Genomic DNA, 24,997 nt, shown 5'->3' on the forward strand with positions numbered 1-24,997 from the left:
TGTTGTATTAGCTGGCTGTTCTGGGTGAATCCTCCCAACTGGAACATTTTCACTTCTATCTCAGAAAGTCTGAAACGTGAAATTTGGAGCACCAAGTGTTTCCCATGGCTACTTCTCACCCCTTTTCCTTAGAGGAGAAATAGGTACAAATCTCACTTTTGCTTCAGGTCACCTTTGGGAAGACGTGCCCTTAGTAGTCCTGGTTTCAAGCGAATAATGGAGATGGTACTCTGACACACTGGGGGAAAGAGCTCGATAAAGGTGGGAAATTAACTCAAGTGGAAGAGCGCTTGCTTAGCATGAGAGAGGTAGTGGGATTGATACCCACATTCTCCAGCTTTTAAGAAGCACTGGCAAAAAAATATACATCCAAATTGCAACTTCAGACCTGAAAAAAGAATGTGTAGATAGAACAATAGTAAACACTCAATCCAAATGACAAAGAGGCAAGTGTATTTTAAAAAATGGACAGAACCCCAGGGACAAACAGGAAAATAGCAATATTCTTACATTCACATCATTGGAGACTCAATAGAGGAAGAAGGGAAACATTGGTGGGGGGAATTGGTTACCCAAATTTGGCAAAAGATATAAACATTCAGCAACCCTAAAGCAGGATAAAATCAAATAAACCCACAAGCAGACAGATGACAATTATACTGCTTGAAACTAGAAAGGGGAGCGGGGGGCGGGGATGCTCTAAAGTACCAGAAGAAAATGAAAGGGAAACAGCAATCTGCATGATTGTTAATTTCTCATCAGAAACTGTAAGAACCATAACAAAATAACATGATTTTTATGTTATTTTGAAAGAAAAGACCTGTCAATCTAATAGCTAAATATAGCAAAAATACCCTTCAGACAGACATAAAGTTTACCTGCTCATTTGAAGGTAAACTGAATGACTCCATTGCTAATGGAAGTTCTAGAAAAGAGTAATGCTGTGAGACAAGAAAAATGATACTAGAGGGAAATATATAGGATAGTATAAATGGAGAAAGTTGACCAAAATTTCAGAAACAGAAACTCGTTTGAAATTAAATAGCCTATATCGGAGGTTTACTAGGACTGCAGCCTGGGAAACACAGATTTAAGAAGCACAAGAGTTGTGTTCCATTGGACTACAAAATGAAGGAAGCTTATTAAAGGGAAAAACTGCAAGGCCACACAGTGACAAAAGTTGTTTGTCTAGCATTGTAATTGATGCTAGCAAGAAGAAAGACAGCTTATGAAGCAAGAATTGGTTAGGGTCTGCAATGGTTACTTAGTTACAAGGGGAAACCTTGAGACTACAAGTTTGCAGCTGGTGGATGTTGTTTGACTACGGCTGTTGGTGGCCCTGGGTTTGGTACAGTGATATAGGGACTGGTCTAAGGCCAGATCCTTAATAGCCATCCTCCCCATTTTTGTATGCCTGAACTGTGATTACTCCCTTATGACTTCAATTTGTCATTGGAACCATAGAAGAGCAGGAAATCACTGGGAAAGCATAATAGACTTTTATGTTCCTCTTCAAGTCTTTAAAGTATGTTTGATGCTTGAAACTGAAAATCATTACATTGTCTGATGGAATTTTCATTGTATCTATATGCACTATATGAAGTGGTTGTGGTAAAGGGACTAAATGGTAGTGAGGTCTATACACAACTTGAATGGTAATTCATTGATTCTAAGTACACTGTGAAATATTAAGAATGTATATGGTAATCAATACATCACATACTAACAATGTTTAAATAAGTCAAGTAAGGGTAGGGAGGAAGAGGAGCAGAGGAAAATAAGAAACAAATGAAACAAGCTTTTAATAAATTATTTAGTAAATCTAAAAGCAAAATTATTAATAATAATATTATTTGAGTCATTATAGTCAGCAATTTATTTTTAATGCATTCTAACAATCCAGATATATCAAATAAAATCAGTTTGTCACAATATATTAAAAATATATATACTGATTAGAATAAATCCACTTCAAATACAGTTAGTTGTGAGATGAAAAGCTGTACTCAAGATTAAAAGTTATATAGGAGATTGAAAGCAAAGAATAGGAAAACAGACCTCATGCAAGCATTAATAAAAAAAAAAAATAAAGTAGATACATTACTATAAGACTAAGTGGATTTCAAAGCAGAGAAAAATTCCAGGTATTAATTTGAGAAGCTATACATTTATAAGATGCCAACTCACTAATAAAATAACTATCCTAAATTTGCATGCCTCTGACCACAGAGCTTCAAAACCCAAAAGCAATAGCTAATGAAACTGAAAAGAAACATAGAAAAGTCCTCAATTATTGTTGAAGATGTCAACAATCCTCTCTCTTTAATTGATAGGTCTAGTAGATAACAAATTGGAAAATACAGTGTGGGACTAAACACTATCCACCGCTGAATCTAAATGACCTTATTAAGTAAAATCGCAGTGTCAGTAGAAAGAAAGATCAAAGAGTTGAGAGAAAAGCAAAATTATATCAAAACAAGGAAGCCAAAAAGTGTCAGTGTGAAGCAGAAAAGTGGTATTTTAGAAAGAGTTATTTAGCTGTAAATGCCAGGGAGACTGAAAGTGGTGAAACTGGAAGTGGATCATTCATTGTTCATATTTATCCTTCCTACTCCTGAGGCCTGGGGGTAATCAGATTCCCTCACAGTCCCCTGAGCCTGTAACAGTGCCTAGCACAGAGCAGCTCCACAACAATAATGCGCTGAATGAATGGAAAGGAAGTGACAGATTCAAAAAAGCTGCACAAGAATAGTGTTTAGTATTTGGCAGATCATTTGATATGGGTTTTGAAGGACTTGGAAGTCGAAACCCTAAAGTCCAGCACAGAAGCTGGGAATTAGATAGTGGGTGTGAACTGGCGTAGAGAGAGAACTCACAATTTGGAATCTAATAATTTCTCTCAATTCATACTTTGCTGTTTAACAGAAATATTACTTAACTTCTCTCAGCCTTTTGTCTGGAAAGTACAAAATATGGTACATAGGTTTATTACCTAAATTCAAGTGGACTATATGAAATAATCTCCATAAATCTCCTAGTATGAATTAGTATGTAAGGCTGAAAAAACAAGGTGGCTTTTTGTCAGTTTGCGGTTTTTGTAGGAAGAATGTCTCCAGCCATGTAGGTACGAATGGAGATGAGTAGGACAGAGAAGTCCAGACTTGAGGACTATTGATTCACTCAGTGAACTAATATTAACTAGGCAGCTCCTATGTTTCTTTCAACAAGGAGATCATGGAAAATGTAAGATCAGCTGAGATTTCCGAGGGCAGGAAAAAGCACATCTTTGGAATACAAGACTAAGAAGACAGCACATTTATTGTCCCTAGCCATGCAGCCAAGATGATCTTATTTTGGGGTGAATACTGGAAAGGCATGGACTGCATCATTCCTAATGTGGAATCCACTGGGTTTGTCATTGGTTTATTGGAATGATTTTCAAGTAGTTATTAAAAACTAGGAACTGATAAAAGTGTGGGCGGTCGGAAAATACTATTTCCTCTCTACTTTCAATACATATTACTTTCACTGTCTGCCCTCTTAGCGCAGTAGGCAGCGCGTCAGTCTCATAATCTGAAGGTCCTGAGTTCGAGCCTCAGAGAGGGCAGATGACACTTTTTTGGCCTGGCTAAAGTTATGTTGCAGGAAAAACCAACAGCAAGTAAAATTAAGGTGGGCACCAGCAAAACATTTGAAAAATGACCGAATATTTGCTTAGAAGGTTGAAATTAGATTTCAAGTTTGTTGCAACTCCCAGTAACTTCAGTAAAATCATTGGTGAAGAAGTTTAGATTCACCAGAAAGATTTCAGATCAAAAAGAGAGTTAGGACATGGGAATTAGGTTCAATGTTACAAACCCTTCTTTGCACTGAAAGCTAGTGGGAAAGATACTTGTTTCCACCAATTTTTCTCTATCATTTCTTCTCCACAAGACCTGAGTCCTCAGAGGACCTTTCCTGAACTTCGGGAAATATTGGATTTCTTTTTAAAATGAAGATTTATAAATTTCTGGTTCTTTTCTTATTTCACCCAGAAGAGAGCACAGACTGGTCTTTGACCAATGCTCTCTGTCACAAACAGTTGGACTCAGCTGAGTGATTGAGCACGCATGCACCCACTTTGTCATTATACTACAATAAGGACAAAAAACATGCGGTGAACGGAGTGAGCATGATCTGTACTGGAGTATGATGGCCTTTCCTTCTCAACACTCATGACTTTTGGCTTGTGGGAGAGTGGACCTCCCATCCTTGTAAATGGAGAGAATCTGGTGAAAAGAAGGCTATTTTGTAATGGACATTTATGGGACCCATTGACCTGGGGAAAGAGAGAAGTCTGTTGAGGGACATTTAAAGAGACAAGATGGATGACAGAACTTGTGAGTCTGAGGACTGAGTTGCCTGGGTCTGAGAGGGAACCAGAAAGACCCAGATTGTCAAAAACAAAATAAAAAAGAAGATGTGAAATCAGGGGAATTCTTAGAGTAAACTCATAAACAAGAATAGGAGTAGGATCTTTGGGTGGTTCTTCCTTATGGAAGTTTCTTACCCATCCATTCCAGCCCAACCATCACAGTACCTGTAATGACAGTCTAAATTAACACCTTCAGAAATATCTCCAAGAATTGAAACAATCTGGTGATATTTGACTTCCACATATAGAATCCCAAATAGAATTTTTCCTCTTTGCACAGGCAGCTAAAATATTTCAAAAGAGGCCAGAGGGATTCCAGCAGGTAATACAGGAAATATATTTAACAGCATTAGTGATCAGATCCTGATGAAGTCCAAAAACAGGAAGGAACATTAAAGAAGGTCATAATTCTACCATGCAGAACTATGAACAGCCCTTGCACTTTGCTTTTCACTAAAAGACTTCCCTCTCCTTTAACTGGATCTTAAGCTTCTTCAGACACAAAGAATCCTATGGATGATGCTCTTGGAGGCTCCTTCAGCAAGCCCACCATTTGGTTAGGCCTTTGGCACCACAGTCTTGAAATGAGCTGGAAATTTTCTTACATTTTGACTTTTCTGTGGGTCTTTCGTAACTGGGCTCTGTCTGGGTTTCCCAAATGCACACAGAGGACTTTTCTTCACCTCTCAGATTCTGACTAATATAACTTCTCATTTTGAATCAGACTTAGTAATATGCCTACTTCTTGGCACTCAGTCCCTAAGTCAAATGTTACTTTGCTACTGAGACCCCCCTCCCTAGCTAATGCCTCTTACCGTGATTTTAATCTGTCCATCAACTTATGCCACCTTCCTCACAAGCACTGTGTTTTAGAAATTGTCTTATGAATTTTCTTTTAAAGTTCCTCTCTCTCCTCTAGAATATAAGGATGTTGAGGCTCAAATCATTGTGTCCTCAGTGCCTGGAGTTAAGGCATAAATATGGCTTCTGCCTTGAAACGGAAGTATTAGTTAAGGATAGGGAACAAGTAGATCAAATATAAGTGAATAATTTAATAAATTATTTTATTGACTTCCAAAATGTTACTCTCCAGGTCTGCTGATTTATTTTGCTCTTTCTTTATGCCTTACTTGATGTTTTAAATTTTATTGATGAATGGCAGTTTGTATGACTTAAAATTTCCCAGACAGAATTTTCTGCTTTCTAATTAGTGAATAACAAAAAAAGATGTAAGGGAACACAGATGTTTAGGACTCCTGTTACAAAACTCACAACAGATAGCAATTTAGTGTTAGTCACTCAGTCATGTCCGACTCTTTGTGACCCCATGAACTGTAGCCTACCAGGCTCCTCTGTCCATGGGATTCACTACGCAAAATATCGGAATGGGTGGCCATTCCCTTTTCCATGATAATAGTTTAAAGTTGAGTGAAAGCCAGAACAAATTAAAAACCTATTCTCTTTTGCATGTATTTTCTTTCAACCATTTTTTTCTACATGGGTTCTTAATATCTGGTTTCTCTTCAGTCAACAGTGAAACCCCCAAGTGTTCCCTTTGTCTCTTCTTTTTCCCATGGTGCCTTTCCCCTCCTTTCTTCAGCAAAGGAATAGATACCAATCACACTATTGCCTTAGGCATCTTTGAGAAGATGTGCCTTTAGTCCAGTCCTGGTTTCATTTTAAGGACCTTGAAATTTTCTGAAGTTCAGGCTGCTCAGAAGAGTAAATAAAGTGGAGATAGTACTCTGAAAAGCTAAAGGAAAAAACACAAGTGTGAAGGTGGGGAATTAGCTCAAGTGGTAGAGCGCTCGCTTAGCATGTGAGAGGTAGTGGGATCGATGCCCACATTCTCCAGTTTTGGCTCCTTCAACTAAGGAGCTCCAGCTGACAACCGCAAATCTTGCAACCTATACAAAGAAATGAGAAAAGCAGACACACACTGCACTCTCCTCGGGGGAAAGATAAGACTGGCTCTACGTCCCTGACCACTGATCTTCAAAACTCATGAACTGAAGCTGATAAACTTGAAAGGAAAAATAGAGAAACCCACAGTTATCATTATAGGTGTCAAAACTTCTCTTTCATTGATGACAGATCTAGTAGTTAACTAAACAACACCATTCACCAATGGATCTAATTGACCGAACAGAGCAAAATCGCAATATAGAAAGGTGGAAAGAAGAGCCAAAGAGTTGAGAGAAAAGCAAGATCACATCAAAACTAAAAAATCAAGAATGGTCAGAGTGAAGCAGAGGGACATCATGAACACATATTTTTAGCCATTATTTAGCTGTAAATGCCAGGAAGACTAAGAGGATTGTCCCTTGTGCATATATATCCTTCTAACAGAAGTCTGGGTGACCCTATTCCTTCTGAATCACCTGAAGCTACCACAGTGCCAGACACAGAGCAGCTCCCCAATGAATATGAGCTGACTGAATGGAAAGGAAGTGATAGATTCAAGAGAGCTTCACAAAATAGTGTTCAGATTTGCCAATATTATTCAGTGAAAGTGGATTTTGAAGGAAGAGAATGAGCCAAAGTTTGACTTGAAAGTCTAAGCCCGAAAGGCCAGCAGAGAGGAGACTGGGAATTAGAGTGTATATGAATGAGCTATTGTAGAGAAGACTATACCGTGAGACTATCAGCTGCAGCAGAAAAAAATAACATAATTTGGAATTAGATACTCTGCTTCTCAATTCAGACTTTACAGCTTAGCAGACATATCACTTCTCTGAGTTGCCAACATATGTGGAAATTGCAAATTATGACACCTAGTTGTCAAAATTCAATTGGAATATATGAAATAATCTTCATAAATCTCTTAGTCTAATTAATAGCCCAATAGACTGAAGAAAAACAGAGAGGTTTTTCTGTTAAGTTCTCTCTGTATTTTTTGTTGTTGTTGTTGTTGTTGTTTTCCAGTCTGTGTTTTTTGTAGAGAGAATACCTCCTGTCGCGTTCATTCAAGTGGAGATGTAAAGTGAGAATTTGAGGGGTATTCATTCACTCAGTTTGTGAGTTAATATTAACTGGGTATCTCCTAAGTTTCTTTTGAATATAAAGAAAGTGCAAGAGTGAGACCCGCTCCAGTGTTCTTGCCTGGAGAATCCCAGAGACTGGGGAACCTGGTGGGCTGCCGTCTCTGGGGTCACACAGAGTCGGACACGACTGAAGCAACTTAGCAGCAGCAGAAGCAGCAAGACAGATCTCTGAGAGAGAAAAGAGGCCAATCATTGGAACATCAGAGAGGAAAAGAGCAGCAAAAGACAGGATTGTTCTGGTCTTGCTGGCCAGAGTGTCCAACTGGTGGATGTATACCTTAAAAGATGTGGACACCATCATTTCAGAGTGTAGAATCCGCCGGGTGCAGCATTGTCTTATATGGAAGGTTTTCAAGGAGCATTGGTTACATTTTTTTAAAACCTGGAAACTGATAGATGTGCCTGAAAAATATTATTTCATATTTTAATTAGAATGTGAAAGTCTTACCTTGTCTGCCTTCTTAGCGCAGTAGGCAGCGCATCAGTCTCATAATCTGAAGGTCCTGAGTTCGAGCCTCAGAGAGGGCAGCTTGTTTTTTTTCCTCCACAGTCGAACTAGCCTAATGTTACTCTGCTAAAAAGAAAGTCAAATATTAATGTTACTCTGCTAAAAAGAAAACGTATACAGGCTACACCAAAACCAAACCGAAAAGAACAAACAAAAAGTCAACATAAAATAACTCTGGGAGTTAGTGAAGGACAGGGAAGGACATATATCCGGCCCCCAAAGAATAAATTGGTTTCAAGATATTCGATTATCCTGAAAAGGCTACTACACTGTCTACACTGTCAGCATGCCAGAAGTGACCTCTGTCTCCGCTTTCTCCCTCCAGCCTCCAAGCTCACAGAATGTCAGAGATAAAGTGTAAGAACCCTCACAAACCACATTAGTCAAATCTTAAGCTCCCTGCATCCTGCCACTCTAAAAGAAGCGAAAGATGGAGGAATGTAGCTCCACAAGAAAGGAAATGTGGAGATCTTATTCACTCTTAATTCGCTGCACCCAAATAGTTGTGTAAACAACAATTATTTGTTTCATGATAAAAAGAATAAATGATTTTACATCTTCCATTCCTTAATTGCCATTGGGAGTCCTTTAGAGCACCAATGTGAAAGAGAAGTCTTCTATCAGATGGAAAAGACACAAAAATATGGTATTTTTGTGATGTGGTCTACATTACTTCATCTATGATTTTACTGAAGTTACTGGGAAGTGCAACAGACTTGTAATCTAGTATTACACTCCTGAGCAAATAATGGATCCTTTATCAAATGCTTCTCTGGCAGCATTTGGTCATTTTACTTCGTTGTTCAGTCCCTCAATCATGTCTGACTCTTTGCCACGCCGTGGACTGCAGCACCCCAGGCTTCCCTGTCCTTCACTAACTCCCAGAGTTATTTTATGTTGACTTTTTGTTTGTTCCTTTCGATTTGGTTTTGGTGTAGCCTGTATACGTTTTCTTTTTAGCAGAGTAACGTTAGGCGAGTTTGACTGTGGAGGAAAAAAAACAAGCTGCCCTCTCTGAGGCTCGAACTCAGGACCTTCAGATTATGAGACTGACGCGCTGCCTACTGCGCTAAGAAGGCAGACAAGGTATACTGGAAAGGTGTGGACTCCATCATTTCAGAGCGTAGAATCCGCCGGGTGCAGCATTATGACATATGTGATTATGGATTGTGGGATTCCAACTTTGCCCAGTTGATTTTCCTTTAAAATGTGAAAGAGAAATGATACTCTGTTTTACTTCTTATACACGTTACCAAAAGGATACTCAGAGATGGATTTCTGAAGGTTAGCTTGTCCATAGCTTTCTTCCTGCAGATTTGACCTTGCTGTTGCTTCCCCTTAAGGGTTCAAGGAAGGGAGGCACCTTCAGCCTGCAGAAAGCAGAATACAAAAGAATGAAAAGAAATGAAAAAAATCCTTTTTCAGCACTGGGTGCTAAAAATGATACTACATGTTTATTAATCTTATGCAGATTGTTTGATTTAGCTTTGCAGTTCATTAAAATATAATTCCCATTTTACAGAGAAAATTTGAAGCTTAGAATAGTTGAACCATCTCTTTTTTCAGTTCTTGTGGCTCTACGGAGCAAAACCAGAAGCGCAAAGCTGATTTTTTTCTTTTCCTGTATTAAAATGTAGACTTTTCCTTTAACCCTGCACTTAGTCTTTACCTCCAACCCAATTCATTCATTAATTCACTATTATTATAAATGAGAGGATTTAATCTTCCATGCATCAGGTATTAATTCACAATCACTTGTGTTTACCACCCAGATTCAAGTATTCTACATGCCTTTGACTCTTTCATCGCCTTCAAATCTCTACACCCAGTATCTTGAAATGTGCTTAAATACTGCAGCTCCTTTCCACACAGCTCTCCAGAATCTTTCTCTTTCTTCTCATGCACCTATGCCTTTGTCCATTCTGTGTTTATGAAGAATGTATTCCAAGCCAGCTAGTGTACTGGGCCGCAGATACAGAAAGACTCATGCTATTATTAATCTCAGGGCTTAAAGAATAAGCCTCAATCCTTTAAGGTCTTACAACTTCTTTTTCTTTCTCTCTAATTCTATTTTCTCCATTTCCTACTTATTTGGCATTCAAAATAAAAAAGTTTCATAAAATATTTTCTTTTTAAAGCCATGTGTCTGCATGTTTTTTCAAGGGTTTTTAAGTCTCCCCACATTTTCCCCCAATGTATCTTCATGTGTCCTGGCTTTTTTCAATCACTGTTTCTCTCCATGTCTATTTTACACACACACACACTCGCACACTCGCACACTCGCACACTCCACTCCTACTACACAGGTATTTCTGAACACAGGAGTTCCTACCATCTTGACTGTTCCTTCCATCCTATTGATTCTTTATTCTCACACCTCAATGTCCGTATTTTTTTTTTTCTCTATTTCATAGGATCTCACTACCTATTTTTGATAGGTCTTATTTGTAACAGGGTTTTTTGTTTGTTTGTTTTGGTTATTCTCTTATATGATGTAGATGTGAAACCTTTCTAGATCCACCTCAGCAAGAATTGAGTATCTCAAAACTGGAGTGCGATGTGAGTTTCCGTAGTGTAGTGGTCATCACGCTCGCCTAACACGCGAGAGGTCCTCGGTTCGAAACCGAGCGGGAACAATGGCTGTTTTTTTTACCTTGTCATCCGGGGAAAAATCAGCTCACCGCCTGCCCTAAAAGGAACGAGTCATCAACCCACTTTTTTGGGGGGATCCTCTTTTTAAGAAACATATAATCACCCTGAGATAGTCTCGTCGCATTAGCTGACTGTTCTGGATGACTCCTCCCAACTGGGACGTGTTCTCTTCTGTCCCAGAAAATCTGAATCGAGAACCTTTGGAGTGTCAAACTTTTCCTATAGCTACTTTCTCCTTTCCTGGCAGAGAAGTAGGTACCAATTGCGCTCTTCCCTCGGGGCATCTCTGAGATGATGTGCCCTTAGTCCAAATTCTGATTCCCATTAACGGGCTTGACATTTTCTGAAGTTTGGACCACCCAAAAGAAGGAATAATGGAGACGGTATGTTGATAAACTGGAGGGTGGGGGGAGAAGCGAAACGTAATAATTCCCGGTGGGGGATTAGCTCAAATGGTAGAGCGCTCGCTTAGCATGCGAGAGGTAGTGGGATCGATGCCCACATCCTCCAGTTTTACTCACCTGAGGCGCTTCAATCTTCCAATCTCTAGAAAGAAATTAGACACTTTAGACTCTTCTTAGGGAAAGGACAAAACAGGATAGCGAGGGCTAGTGGTTAGTACATCTACTACCAACGTATGACTTGGGTTCTGCTGCAGAATAGCTGGGTCATCTCAAGGGATATGCCCAATTCCTTTTTCCCCCTCCGTTTCTTCATGCATGTGGCCGCAAGGCGCCCCAATCCTGAGAAGTGCAGGGCAGGGCAGGGTCAATAAAGCCCCAACTTTCTTGTCAGGGGCTGAAACCGAGTGCCCCAAGTAACCAAAAAATATGGAGAAAGACCCTATGGGAAGCAAATACGTGAAGTTATTAGTTAGCTACTGGATGCACCCGCGAGCTGTGAATAAGTGGCTCTGATCGTGAAGAACAACCAACATCGAATTGCTAAGATGGAAAATGACGAGCTCAGCCTCGCAGATTTTCTTCCTCTTTGAGCATCTTGGCCTGCTCGAGACGCCTCATCTCCCTTCCACTGTTTTCCTCCACTGGCTACAAAGTTGGTTTGTCAGTTAAGAAAGACATCTCCAGCTCTGACATGTGTGAAACCATACAAGGACGGGGTGCGGGGGCGGGAATCAGAAAGATCCGATGTATCACATGTCCAATATTTCAATGTCCAATATTCCTCTGTCTTCTTCTGGCTCATAAAAAAAAAAAAATTAAAGACTCTCCCTGCCCCCTCCCCCAAAAGTCAATGTTTTCTACATCTGTATTGAGCTGTAGTCAACTGGAAAGTTGCGGTTCCCGACCAAGAGCTCAAGGAGATGCGCAGGCGGAGAATACGGGCATAGACCCTGCAGGCACCAGTCAGCGAAGTACAATTCGCCGCGACAGAATGTTTTGAACTCGTGGTTATTTCAGCATTAGAAGTTTTATGCCCTTCTTGGTTTTTCGGGACTAATCTGAAGACTCAAGTGTCACTGCTGTCAAGGCGGAGCATCTCTAGAACTTCCGGAGAAACAGCCATTGCCGGAGTGCTCGTCTAAATGGAGACCCGGAACGGTTATCGTGAGAAAACTCTGACACAATATCACGTCTTGATACTTCACAGCAGAGCAAACTGCGTTCCAGAGGTAAATGAATGCAAAACCAAACTCAAGGAAAATAAACGCGCCTAAGGAAAAGCAAACAAAAGGAAAAAAAACCATGCCCTCTCTGAGGCTCGAACTCAGGACCTTCAGATTATGAGACTGACGCGCTGCCCACTGCGCTAAGAAGGCGCTGGGATTGAGCTGTTGGCTGGGCTATAAAGAAATTATCTAAGCCAGTGCTTGTCCTCTGGCTGGTGATGTTCTTGTTTTCTGTTCATCTGGATCATCGGTCCCTCAGAGTTAACAGTCACATTTTCACCATCCAGAGTCTTCTCTCTGAAATAGTACTCTCACCGAATAGTAGTTGGATGAATGTATAGAAAATTTTCATACCTTGAAACATGTATGTAATTTTTTTTTTTGCCCAATATTTTAGTTCTACCATATTTTCCAAAGTACGATTTGGGATTATTTTTCAAAAAGTTAATGTGTGTTTAGATTTACCCATGTTTTTGTCTATAGATTTTTCTCATCATGATTTGCACTGTAAGTCTAATAGCATGCAAATTCTTCATCTTTTTTGTCTACTAGTTTGTCCAAAAAGTCTAGAGCAGTGTCTTTGAAAATATTTACCGAGGAATATATCTATGAAAATTTCCTTCCTTTTATAGTATATTCTTGAGATTTCCTTTACTGAGGGTCTCTGTGGGATAAACTCTCAAATGTTCTTTTATCTCATGCTATCTTTATATCACTGTCATTCTTCAAAAATAGAGTCACTGAGTGTAATTTTAGTTGAGTTATTTTATTTCTTCAATTTGAAAATTACCCTGAGCTATTTTCTAGCTTACAGTGTCACCTTTGCAGGCAATCTCTCTTCTATTTTTGAGAATTGTTGTTAGTCTTTAATGTCATTTTGGTACTCTTGCCCCTCTTCTTCCTCTCCTTTTTCTCCTCTTCTTTTACAGTTTCACTGTGATGTAACTGGCTATGGATTTCTTTTCAGCTTTTGGTGAATTGGACTTCCTGAATCTTTTCTATAAATCTTGAATTTATAGGTAAAAAATTCTCATGTATTTATGCATTCATTTTTTAAATCATGGGTCCCCTACCCAACCTCCTCTCCTGTAGATAGAAATTATCACAATTGTCACTAAACAAGCCAGTGTTCAGTCAGATGATCATCCCTGATAATCAGTAGAAAGAAACTGATGGAGGCATAGCCAAATGTTGGAAATGTTTGAATATTAAATACAGCATTAACTTATTGCTTAAAATTAAATCCATATAGAAGATAGTAACAAAACCTCACTATATTTTATTACCATCAGAGGCAGCCTCCTAAAATGAATATGTATAAATTCTAGAGCTTTAAATTATACTGCTTTGAAGGGATGACCATCAGCAAGAGAGCAAAATAGAAAGCCACGGACCTTGTTACCTGACAGAGACACCAATTTAACATGAGTATATGGTCCAAAAAGCTTTTATGAGCTCTCCAGAAACCAGTTAGGACGTCGCAGTACCACCAAATTGTGCAGAGCCAGAAACAGAAGCATTGAAATGGATAAATAAAACTATGGCATTCCACCCACTACAGATTTTCCTCCAAGTTGACAAAACTCAGCGAGATCAGGAGAAAATGACCAAATTATTGCCTTTCTCTTCGGACAGCAAGGGAAGAATGGAACATATGCCAAAGATTCTGAGTTTCCAAGGGTTGGGGGGAGTCTGCCCAGGGGACTGGTTTCTTTCTCACTTGACTAGAAGCGCTCATACCAAATTCTCATACTTTGGATGCCTGGGGGCCCCTGAGAACAGAGGAGAGTTTGACAGCTTGAGGCCGCACCACAGAACCTGCAATACCATCGATAAACACAAGAGGGAGCAAGAGACTATCCGCTCCGGGAAAAGAAATCGCTATGGAAGCCTCTACTGCGTTTTTCACTTCAAATTTGTTTTCTTCAGCTCTGTGACTTCTGTTTGGTACTTTCTTATATTTTCTACCTCTTTGTTGAGGTTTTCACTGTGCTCATCCATTCTCCCAAGTTTGGTGACCATTTTTACGACTCTCTGTCAAGTAAATTACTTATCTCCATTTTACTATTACAATCCTCCACCCCCAGAGGTTTTATCTTGTTTTCTCCTTTAGAACATATTCCCCGTTTCCCCATTTTATTCCTCTGTGTTTTTCCTATGTACTAGATAAAACAGAGCTTTCCCAATCTTCAAGGAGTGGCCTCACATAGGAAATGAACCTTATCTTCAACCTTGTCCTAGCTTTTTTCCCCACATGTAGACATTTATGTCATGGAATATTATTATGGTTGTGTGAAGTGGCAAGTTCGAATTCTGTACAGTTTACTTTTGCTGTTTTGTCTTGAGCTTTAGATGTCATACCTAAAGGCCATGGCATTCTTTGGCCTCTTTAGCTGCCTCAGCCCTGGCAGTTGGGGTTCATAGTTGAGAAACAGGCTCCAGCAAGGATTGGCCATAATCCTGGGTCTATTTCTCTTGGTGATCCTGGTAATGTGCTCTCTCAAAACGACAGAAAGTCTCTGCCAGTGAACTGCCAGATTGTTCAGGGAACCCACTAGACCCAACTTACGGGGTAGTTCAGTTCAGTCACTCAGTCATGTCCGACTCTTTGCAACCCCATGAATTGCAGCACGCCAGGCCTCCCTGTCCATCACCAACTCCTGGAGTTCACTCAGACTCACGTCCACCCAGTCAGTGATGCCATCCAGCCATCTCATCCTCTGTCGTCCCCTTCTCCTCCTGCCCCCAATCCCTCCCAGCATCAGAGTCTTTTCCAATGAGTCAACTCTTCTCATGAGGTGGCCAAAGTACTGGAGTTTCAGCTTTAGCATCATTCCTTCCAAATAAATCCCAGGGCTGATCTCCTTCAGAATGGACTGGTTGGATCTCCTTGCAGTCCAAGGGACTTCTCCAACACCACAGTTCAAAAGCAACAATTTTTCGGCGCTCAGCCTTCTTCACAGTCCAACTCTCACATCCGTACATGGCCAGGAAAAACCATAGCGTTGACTAGACAGACCTTAGTCGGCAAAGTAATGTCTCTGCTTTTGAATATGCTATCTAGGTTGGTCATAACTTATGAGGTAGACTACCTTCCAAACTTGAGGTAGACTAGGTTCCTACCTGGCTTCCCTAGTGGCTCAAGCAAAGAACCTGCCTGCCAATGCAGGAGATGCAGATTCAGTCTCTGAGTCGAGAAGATCTTCTGTATAAGGAAATGGCTACTCACTGCGGTATTCTTGCCTGGGAAATCCCATGGACATAGGAGCCTGGTGGGCTATAGTCCATGGGATCACAAAGGAGTTGGACAGCACTTCGCGTCTAAACAACAGCAACAAGGGTCGTACCAGATTGGACATGCTTTATCTATTGTTTCAGTAGAATGGGGCGGGGGGGTGGTGGTGATGAGAAAGGCAGTCTCCTGTACACAGTGTTTTAATCCCTACTTGGTCAGATAAGAATGGGCCTTCTGCCTGAAACACATCCTGCCCTGAGATAAAGAGCCCACATAGCCTATGTCAGGCTTATAGCCCCATGTGAGAATCTATTTCCCTGTTTCATAGTTAAAGTGTATTCTTTTGTTAAGCTTACACGTTCATCAGTGACCCTCAGGCCTGCTCACAGCTTCCAGCATTTCAGACTCCACAGGGCAGGGGTTGTGGTCCTACTGTGGCATGAGAGGGGTGTGCATAGCTGCTGTGGGGACCTGCTAGACATGGGGAGCTAACAGACATACTAAAGCTGACCTTGCTCTGTCTCTTCCCCATGGAAGTAAAGTTTTGTCCTATCCTGTGCTTGACTGTGTTGTGTTTTCCTTGGTGACTCTGATACCAAGGTGCAGTCCCAGACTGGACTTCTATTTCTGGTGATTGGCAATAATGATGATCTTTGTTTCCCTCCAAGCAGTCAGAGTCCTCCCCTGACATCAGCAATCAGTACAGGGAGAGCCTGTGAATTTATTACCTTGATGGCAAAAAGGACTTTGTGGATGTGATCAAGGTTACAACCTTGAGATGAGGAAATACACTGGTGAGCCCAATATTATCCCATGAGTCCTTAAGAGTAGAGAAAGTTTCCAGCTATAGTCTTAGTTATGCAATGACATAAAGCTTGGAGAGATGTGACATGAGAAGAAAATGGTCCTTCATTGCAGGCTTTGGAGATGGAGGAAGAAGTCTATGAGCCAAAAGCTGCAGGAAGCCTAGAAGCTGAAAAGAGTGAGGAAGCAAATTCTTTAGAAAGGAACACAGCAGTGCCAACATCTTGATTTTAACCGAGTGTGCCCTGATTTAGACTTCTGAACTACAGAACTGAAAAACGATAAATTTGTATTGTTTAATTCACTAGTTCAGTTCAGTTCAGTCGCTCACTTGTGTCCGACTCTGCGACCCCATCGATTGCAGCATGCCAGGCTTCCCTGTCCATCACCAACTCCTGGAGCTTACTCAAACTCATGTCCATTGCGTCAGTAATGCCATCCAACCATCTCATCTTCAGTCATCCCCTTCTCCTCTTGCTTTCAATCTTTCCCAGAATCGGGAATGAGTCAGTTCCACAATTAGGTGGCCAAAGTATCGAAGTTTCAACTTCAGCATCAGTCCTTCCAATGAATATTCAAGACTGATTTCCTTTAGGATAGACTGGACCTCCTTGCACTCCAAGGGACTCTCAAGAGTCTTCTCCAACACCACAGTTCAAAAGCATCAATTCTTCGGCCCTTGGCTTTCTTTATAGTCCAACTCTCACATCCATACATGACCACTGGAAAAACCATAGCCTTGACTAGATGGACCTTTGTTGGCAAAGTATGTAGTAATTTGTTTATTGTTGTCATTTAGACACTAAGTCATGTCTAGTTCTGTTGTGACCCCGTGGACTGTAGCCCACCAGGCTCCTCTGTCTATGAGATTTTCCAGGCAAGAATACTGGAGTGGGTTGCCATTTCCTTCTCCAGGGGATCTTCCACACCCAGGGATCAAACCCCTGTCTCCTGCATTGGCAGGTGAATTCACCACTGAGCCACCAGAGAAGCCCAGTGGCTTTGTTACAGGGACCATAAAGAACTGATTCACACCTCTTTCAGGGAATACAAAGGAGTCTGCAGTCATATCTGTCTTGAGAAGTGCCATTTCTTTCATTCAAAGCAACTTCGGGGTATGATGTCCCTTACACATATAGCCTCTCAGTTAGTGTCTGATATATATTAACTGAGGGGCTTCCCAGGTGGCTCCATGGTAAATAATCCACCTAACAATGCAGGAGACGTGGTTTTGATCCCTGGGTGTGGAAGATTCCCTGGAGAAGGGAATGATTACCCATGCCAGTATTCTTGCCTGGAGAATCCCATGGAGAGAGGAACCTGGCGGGACACAGTCCATAGCGTCGCAAAGAGTTAAACACAACTGAAGTGACTTAGCCCACATGTACGCTCATATTTATGACTAACTGAATGAGTAAATTGAGACTGTATCTCATTTGTGTACCTAGATTATTGAGTAGGCTAATGTTGAACTAATATGTAATTGTCCTCCAAAAGAAGAGTCATGTATTAATTTACAAAACACTCTATTGAGCCACAAGTTATTAATACTTCTGGACTATGTTTTACTTGATTTTTCTTTTTTTTTCTCTTATCCCCACTTCCAAAGTTTCTTCTATATTTATTTTGAAGGCTTCTCTTGTCTTAAACACATCAACAAACATCAACAAGAGCACAAAAGCTTTTTATCAACCTAAAGATGTTATTCCTCAGCCTGCAGAAAGAATAGTGGACAGTGAACTGGAAGAAACTTGGCTTTCTGAATATTTTGTGGAACAAAGCGATAGCCATAGACTGCTATCTCTTTTTGTTAAGTCTCTTCTGATCCCCTTAGACAGAATAACCCACTTCCTTCAACATTCTGATGGAACTTTGTACAGATATTTTTTCTAGTTCATATCCTATTGAGTTAAATTTGTCATCAGTCCTAAAGGAAATCAGTCCTGAATATTCATTGGAAGGACTGATGGTGAAGCTGAAGCTCCAATACTTTGGACATCTGATGTGGAGAGCTGATGCATTAGAAAAGACCCTGATGCTGGGAAAGATTGAAGGCAGGAGAAGGGGATGACAGAGGATGAGTAGGTTAGGCAGCATCACCGACTCAATGGACATGAGTTTGAGCAAGCTCCAGGAGTTGGGGATGGACAGGGAAGCCTGACGTGCTGCAGTCCACAGGATCACAAAGAGTCAGACACAACTAAGCAACTAAATTGAGTAGATACACATACCAAAGGGGCAGTAGAACCAGTCTTGTCCTTGCCCAGAGGAGAGTGCAGTGTGTGTCTGCTTTTCTCATTTCTTTGCATAGGTTGCAAGATTTGCGGTTGTCAGCTGGAGCTCCCTAGTTGAAGGAGCCAAAACTGGAGAATGTGGGCATCGATCCCACTACCTCTCACATGCTAAGCGAGCGCTCTACCACTTGAGCTAATTCCCCACCTTCACGCTTGTGTTTTTTCCTCTGGCTTTTCAGAGTACCATCCCCACTTTATTTACTCTTCTGAGCAGTCTAAACTTCAGAAAATTTCAAGATCCTTAAAGAGACCAAACCAGTCAGTCCTAAAGGAAATCAGTCCTGAATATTCACTGGAAGGACTGATGGTGAAGCTGAAACTCCAATACTTTGGCCACCTAATGTGAGGAACTGACTCGTTGGAAAAGACCCTGATTCTGGGAAAGATTGAAGGTGGGAGGAGAAGGGGATGACAGAGGCTGAGATGGTTGGATGGCATCACTGACTCAATGGACATGAGTTTGAGCAAGCTCCGGGAGTTGGTGATGGACGGGGAAGCCTGGTGTGCCGCATTCTATGGGGTAACAAAGAGTTGGATACAACTGGCTGACTGCACCAGTCTTATCCTTGCCCCGAGGAGAGTGCAGTGTGTGTCTGCTTTTCTCATTTCTTTGCATAGGTTGCAAGATTTGCGGTTGTCAGCTGGAGCTCCTTAGTTGAAGGAGCCAAAACTGGAGAATGTGGGCATCGATCCCACTACCTCTCACATGCTAAGCGAGCGCTCTACCACTTGAGCTAATTCCCCACCTTCATGCTTGTGTTTTTTCCTCTAGCTTTTCAGAGTACCATCCCCACTTTATTTACTCTTCTGAGCAGCCTAAACTTCAGAAATTTTCAAGATCCTTAAAGAGATCAAACCAGTCAGTCCTAAAGGAAATCAGTCCTGAATATTCACTGGAAGGACTGATGGTGAAGCTGAAACTCCAATACTTTGGCCACCTAATGTGAGGAACTGACTCGTTGGAAAAGACCCTGATTCTGGGAAAGATTGAAGGTGGGAGGAGAAGGGGATGACAGAGGCTGAGATGGTTGGATGGCATCACTGATTCAATGGACATGAGTTTGAGCAAGCTCCAGGAATTGGTAATGGATAGGGAAGCCTGGTGTGCTGCAGTCCATTACGTTGCAAAGAGTCAGACATGACTGAGTGACTGAACTGACTGTCTCATGCACAGGGACAGCAAAGCAAAATCCATCTTGACTGATTGACAGACAGCGGGTATTATAAGATACCTGAGCTTAAGTTTTGTAAAGTGGAAAAGAAAAGTCACCACTGATTGGTGTTAGTACCAGAATGTGGGGGAGGAGATTAGTAAAAATCTCACAGATTTTTCATGAACTAAGCAAATATCTATTTCATTTTCGACTATGATTTATTAATGATAGGAACCAATTTTTTAAAAAATTTCCTATTTCCAGTGCCCATATAGATCGTAGGGTAGGCTGCAAACTGCATAAATTTTAATGATAAATGAGAACCCGAATGAATTTTACAACTGTGAGAAGCCACTTTGAGGCATTTGTTCATTCTCCTCTTGTCTGGTTATACTTCAGTGGCAAAATCTGAGAAACCCTAGGAAATGAGGAGGTGAAAAACAGCAATGCTATCCTATTGACATTGTTGAAGCATAAACATGGTGATTTATTTTCTAAAAATACATTAGTTCAGTCAGTCAGTCAGTCAGTCAGTGCAGTTGCTTGGTCGTGTCCAGCTCTTTGCGACCCCATGGACTGCAGCACATCGGGCTTCCCTGTCCATCACCAACTCCTGGAGCTTGCTCAAACTCATGTGCATCACAGTGATGCCATCCAACCATCTCATTCTTTGTTGTCCCCTTCTCCTCCCGCCTTCATTCTTTCCCAGAATCAGGGTCTTTTCCAGTGAGTCTGTTCTTCACATCAGGTAGTCAAAGTATGGAGCTTCAGCTTCAGCATTAGTCCTTCCAAGGAATATTCAGGACTGATTTCCTTTAGGATGGGTGGGTTGGACCTCCTTGCTGTCCAAGGGACTCTCAAGAGTCTTCTCCAACACCACAGTTCAAAAGCATCAATTCTTCAGCACTCAGCTTTCTTTATAGTCCAACTCTCACATCCATACATGACTACTGGAAAAACCATATTTTTCACTAGACAGACCTTTGTTGGCAAAGTAATGTCTCTGCTTTTTAATATGCTGTCTAGGTTTGTCATAACTTTTCTTCCAGGGAGCAAGCATCTTTTAATTTCATGGCTGCAGTCACCATCTGCAGTGATATTTGGAGCCCAAAAAATAAAGTCTGACACTATTTCCATTGTTTCCCCATCTATTTGCCATGAAGTGATGGGATCAGATGGCATGATCTTAGTTTTCTGAATGTTGAGTTTTAAGCCACCTTTTTCACTCTCATCTTTCACTTTCATCAAGAGGCTTTTTAGTTCCTCTTCACTTTCTGCCATAAGGGTGGTGTCATCTGCATATCTGAGGTTATTGATATTTCTCCTGGCAATCTTGATTCCAGTTTGTGCTTCATTCAGTCCAGCATTTCTCAGGATGTACTCTGCATATAAGTTAAATAAGCAGGGTGACAATATACAGCCTTGAGGTACTCCTTTTCTTATTTGGAGCCAGTCTGTTGTTCCATGTCCAGTTCTCACTGTTGCTTCTTGACGTGCATACAGATTTCTTAGGAGGCAGGTCAGGTTACTGGTTTTTAATGTGGATTTAATCATTTCTGAACAAGACCAAAGCAATACAGATACATTTCTCTGCTTTGATCTCTGATACCTTCTGTTCAAGGCTAATTCCTCTTTGTACTGCAGTCGCCAGCCTTTCCTGTCTCGTAAGTGGCCTCTCTACATCAAATACCATTTTCCTGAATCCTCAACCTCTCTACTGACTGTTTTCCTTTAACAACATATTAAAATCTCCTGCACCCTGAAGCCTCAGGCCCTGCCTAATATTTAAGTCCTGTATTCTATGCTAGAGATGGTCTTTGTTCATCTTCATAGCGAAGCTTCTAAAAGATGTTTCAGAATATGATGATTCTGCCTGTATTCTCTATTTCCCTTTCCACCACACTCCACAGAAGCTGCCCTTGCTAAAGACGAAAACCTTTTTTCCTAAACTCCACAGAGCCGCTTTAGAGGGATAGAATAGAGTAGTGGTAACAAGCACAGACTTAGAAGCCAGATCCCTCAGACTTTAAATCCCCATTCTGCTTCTTATCAACTGCATGATTTTGCCCAAGTTTTGTACCTCATCTCCCTCGTTTATAACAGGGGCTTATTGTAAGGACTAAAACACATAGGGTTGTTGGATGATTAAGTGAGCTAATACTATAAAAGTGCTTAAAACAGCACCTAGAAGATAGTAATTATCATGTAAACCTTATCCAATAATCTTTGGTGTTATCCAGGATCTTTCAGAATATTTGACATTGTTCTCAACAAACTTTTAATTGAAATTCTCCCTTGATTGTCATGACCTATTTTTGTTCAATTTGCTGCCTGCTCCTTCTTATTCTTTATCTTGGTTTCCAGGCTTCCTGTTTTGCCACTCTCTGTATTTAAAACTAAAACAAAATCATAGTTTAAAAATTTTTAAGTTTGGGGATAACTGAACTATTCTATGAACGGGTTCCCATTTCCTACAAGATAAAATTCATGAATTGAAATCACATTAGAAAATCTCTAACCTATTTCCCATCCTCCATTCCAGCCCCATCTTCAACTCCTTCCTTCTAATCTTCAAGCTTCACCTCAAGTCCCACGTTGCACAGAGTCATTCCTGGCCCTTTCTCAAATAAGTGCACCTTCTCCCTGTCCCCAGACTACTTTATGTAACTTCTACCTTTGTCACACCACGTGACACCTGGTGCTGTGAAGCCTCAGAGGAATGGAACTGAGTCTTTCCTACCTTTAAATTCCTAACCTTCAGCCTGCTGTCTGGTGAATTGGAAATGTTCAATCAACATCCGTTGAGTAAATGAAACAATGAGTAAAATAAGCACTTTGCTTGGGTCAATGTATCTTTAAAGAAAAAGCTACAGGGTTCAATTAAACACTTACTGAGACCTTCCCATACACAATGCAGAGATCAGAATTCAATATTTTACTACAACACAATCACTACTATTGATGTAGCCATATAATACAATCCTGGCAAGCACAGGCTCTGGCATGACTATTCATATTTCAGCTTCACTAGTTACTAAGTGTGTGATCCTGGACAAGTTACTCAATCTCTTCCTGCACCAGTTTCCTTCTAGGATAAAAATAATAACAAACATCTTATAGAATTTGTGTTACAAGTTAAAGAGATAATAGGAGGTACTGGTGGCTCAGTGGTAAAGAATCTGCCTACAATGCAAGAAACATGGGTTCCATCCCTGGGTGCAGCAAGATCCCCTGGAGAAATAAATGGCAACCCACTCCACTATTCTTGCCTGGGAAATTCCATGGACAGAGGAGCCTGGCAGGCTAAAGTCCATGCAGATAGCAAAAGAGTTAGATGTGATTTAGTGACTAAACACAATAATGAGATAATTACCTGTAAAATGAGAACAACGTCTGGAATATATCACATACTCTGAAGTTATTAAAAGTGATTTCAACTATTAAAAAGGCTCTATATACAATATTTGGGCCTTACTTAGATATTTTCATTAAAAACAAACATAAAACTAAGCTGCAGCTCCTCTGGGGAAGAATTCCAGAATTAGGAACATAGTTTATCTTAAATGTAAGAGTGTTAAGGTATGTTTGAGCCCTTTCAGTGTCTCTGGAGGGTATGGGGTTTGATTCTAAAGACGATTTCACCCCTCCTAATGTCTTGCTGTGGCTTCTCATTTGCCCTTGGCCTCCTCAAAGTCGCTCTAGCAACAAATGGCCAACATCCATTGGATCATCGAAAAAGCGAGTTCCAGAAAAACATCTACTTCTGCTTTATTGACTATGCCAAAGCCTTTGACTGTGTGGATCACAACAAACTGTGGAAAATCCTTAAAGAGATGGAAATGCCAGACCACCTGACCTGCCTCCGGAGAAATCTGTATGCAGGTCAAGCAACAGTGAGAACTGGACATGGAACAACAGACTGGTTCCAAATAAGAAAAGGAATACCTCAAGGCTGTATATTGTCACCCTGCTTATTTAACTTATATGCAGAGTACATCCTGAGAAATGCTGGACTGGATGAAGCACAAGCTGGAATCAAGATTTCCAGGAGAAATATCAATAACCTCAGATATGCAGATGACACCACCCTTAAGGCAGAAAGTGAAGAACTAAAAAGCCTCTTGATGAAAGTGAGAGAGGAGAGTGAAAAAGTTGGCTTAAAAGTCAACATTCAGAAAACTAAGATCATGCCACCTGGTCCCATCATTTCATGGCAAATAGATGGGAAATCAGTGAAAACAGTGTTCATGTCGGGGGGGGGGGGGGATTTACTTTGGGGGTCTCCAAAATCACTGCAGATGGTGACTGCAGCCATGAAATTAAAAGATGCTTGCTTCTTAGACCGAGACAGCATATTAAAAAGCAGAGACATTACTTTGCTGACAAAGGTCCGTCTAGTCAAAACTATGGTTTTTCCAGTAGTTATATATGGATGTGAAAGCTGGACTATCAGGAAAGCTGAGCACCAAAGAATTGATGCTTTTGAACTGTGGTGTTGGATAAGACTCTTGAGCGTCCCTTGGACTGCAAGGAGGTCCAACCAGTCCATCCTAGAGGAAATCAGTCCTGAATATTCCTTGGAAGAACTGATAGTGAAGCTGAAGCTCCATACTTTGGCCACTTGATGTGAAGAACTGACTCACTGGAAAAGATCCTGATTCTGGGAAAGATTGAAGACGGGAGGAGAAGGGGACGACAGAGGATGAGATGGTTGGATAGCATCACCGACTCAGTGGATATGAGTTTGAGTAAACTCCGGGAGTTGGTGCTGGACAGAGAAGCCTGGCGTGCTGCAGTCCATGGGGTTGCAAAGAGTGGGACACAACTGAGCGACTGAACTGAACTGAAGAGTGTTAAGACCCTGATGATGCTCTCACCACTCCCTAATCTCAGTATTGTGCTCCTAATTCAAGTCTTTGGTCACATTATCCAGGCTTTTGTTCTCTATATTCCCAGTACTCATCCTTCCCCTTTGATGTCTGAGGGCTTTCAGGAAACTTTTTTTCATTGAACAACTGAGCAGGGGGAGATGTAGATATAGATACATTTACTTCAATCTGAAAGAAAACTCATTTCTGCTCCAACCCAAACATGTGATTACTGAAGTTGATTCCAGTCCTGGAGCACAATCATAAAGGACTGGGAAACCTCCTACAATCACAGCAGTTCTATCCTCCTCTGCAGTTTCCTGTACCCACACAAAGCCAACACTACCCGCTCTGTAAAGCATTTCATCCATCTCTCTGGCCACATCTTAGATGA

At 41.0% G+C, this 24,997-nt stretch overlaps 9 non-coding genes across 9 annotated transcripts; 5 read left to right on the forward strand and 4 right to left on the reverse strand.

Moving 5' to 3' along the window:
* Positions 1-3,534: 3,534 nt before the first annotated feature.
* TRNAM-CAU (transfer RNA methionine (anticodon CAU)) lies at positions 3,535-3,607 on the forward strand. Its single transcript has one exon. It is a non-coding gene; the product is annotated as a tRNA-Met (tRNA).
* A 2,588-nt stretch (positions 3,608-6,195) lies between these two features.
* On the forward strand, positions 6,196-6,268 carry TRNAA-AGC (transfer RNA alanine (anticodon AGC)). Its single transcript has one exon. It is a non-coding gene; the product is annotated as a tRNA-Ala (tRNA).
* A 1,645-nt stretch (positions 6,269-7,913) lies between these two features.
* On the forward strand, positions 7,914-7,986 carry TRNAM-CAU (transfer RNA methionine (anticodon CAU)). The gene has a single exon. It is a non-coding gene; the product is annotated as a tRNA-Met (tRNA).
* Positions 7,987-8,972: 986 nt separating this feature from the next.
* Positions 8,973-9,045, reverse strand: TRNAM-CAU (transfer RNA methionine (anticodon CAU)). The gene has a single exon. It is a non-coding gene; the product is annotated as a tRNA-Met (tRNA).
* A 1,484-nt stretch (positions 9,046-10,529) lies between these two features.
* TRNAV-AAC (transfer RNA valine (anticodon AAC)) lies at positions 10,530-10,602 on the forward strand. Its single transcript has one exon. It is a non-coding gene; the product is annotated as a tRNA-Val (tRNA).
* A 453-nt stretch (positions 10,603-11,055) lies between these two features.
* TRNAA-AGC (transfer RNA alanine (anticodon AGC)) lies at positions 11,056-11,128 on the forward strand. The gene has a single exon. It is a non-coding gene; the product is annotated as a tRNA-Ala (tRNA).
* A 1,197-nt stretch (positions 11,129-12,325) lies between these two features.
* Positions 12,326-12,398, reverse strand: TRNAM-CAU (transfer RNA methionine (anticodon CAU)). The gene has a single exon. It is a non-coding gene; the product is annotated as a tRNA-Met (tRNA).
* Positions 12,399-18,651: 6,253 nt separating this feature from the next.
* TRNAA-AGC (transfer RNA alanine (anticodon AGC)) lies at positions 18,652-18,724 on the reverse strand. The gene has a single exon. It is a non-coding gene; the product is annotated as a tRNA-Ala (tRNA).
* A 528-nt stretch (positions 18,725-19,252) lies between these two features.
* Positions 19,253-19,325, reverse strand: TRNAA-AGC (transfer RNA alanine (anticodon AGC)). The gene has a single exon. It is a non-coding gene; the product is annotated as a tRNA-Ala (tRNA).
* Between the last annotated feature and the right edge of the window lie 5,672 nt (positions 19,326-24,997).

Source organism: Capricornis sumatraensis, chromosome 22 (assembly GCF_032405125.1).
Source record: "Capricornis sumatraensis isolate serow.1 chromosome 22, serow.2, whole genome shotgun sequence".
Taxonomy (NCBI): domain Eukaryota; kingdom Metazoa; phylum Chordata; class Mammalia; order Artiodactyla; family Bovidae; genus Capricornis; species Capricornis sumatraensis.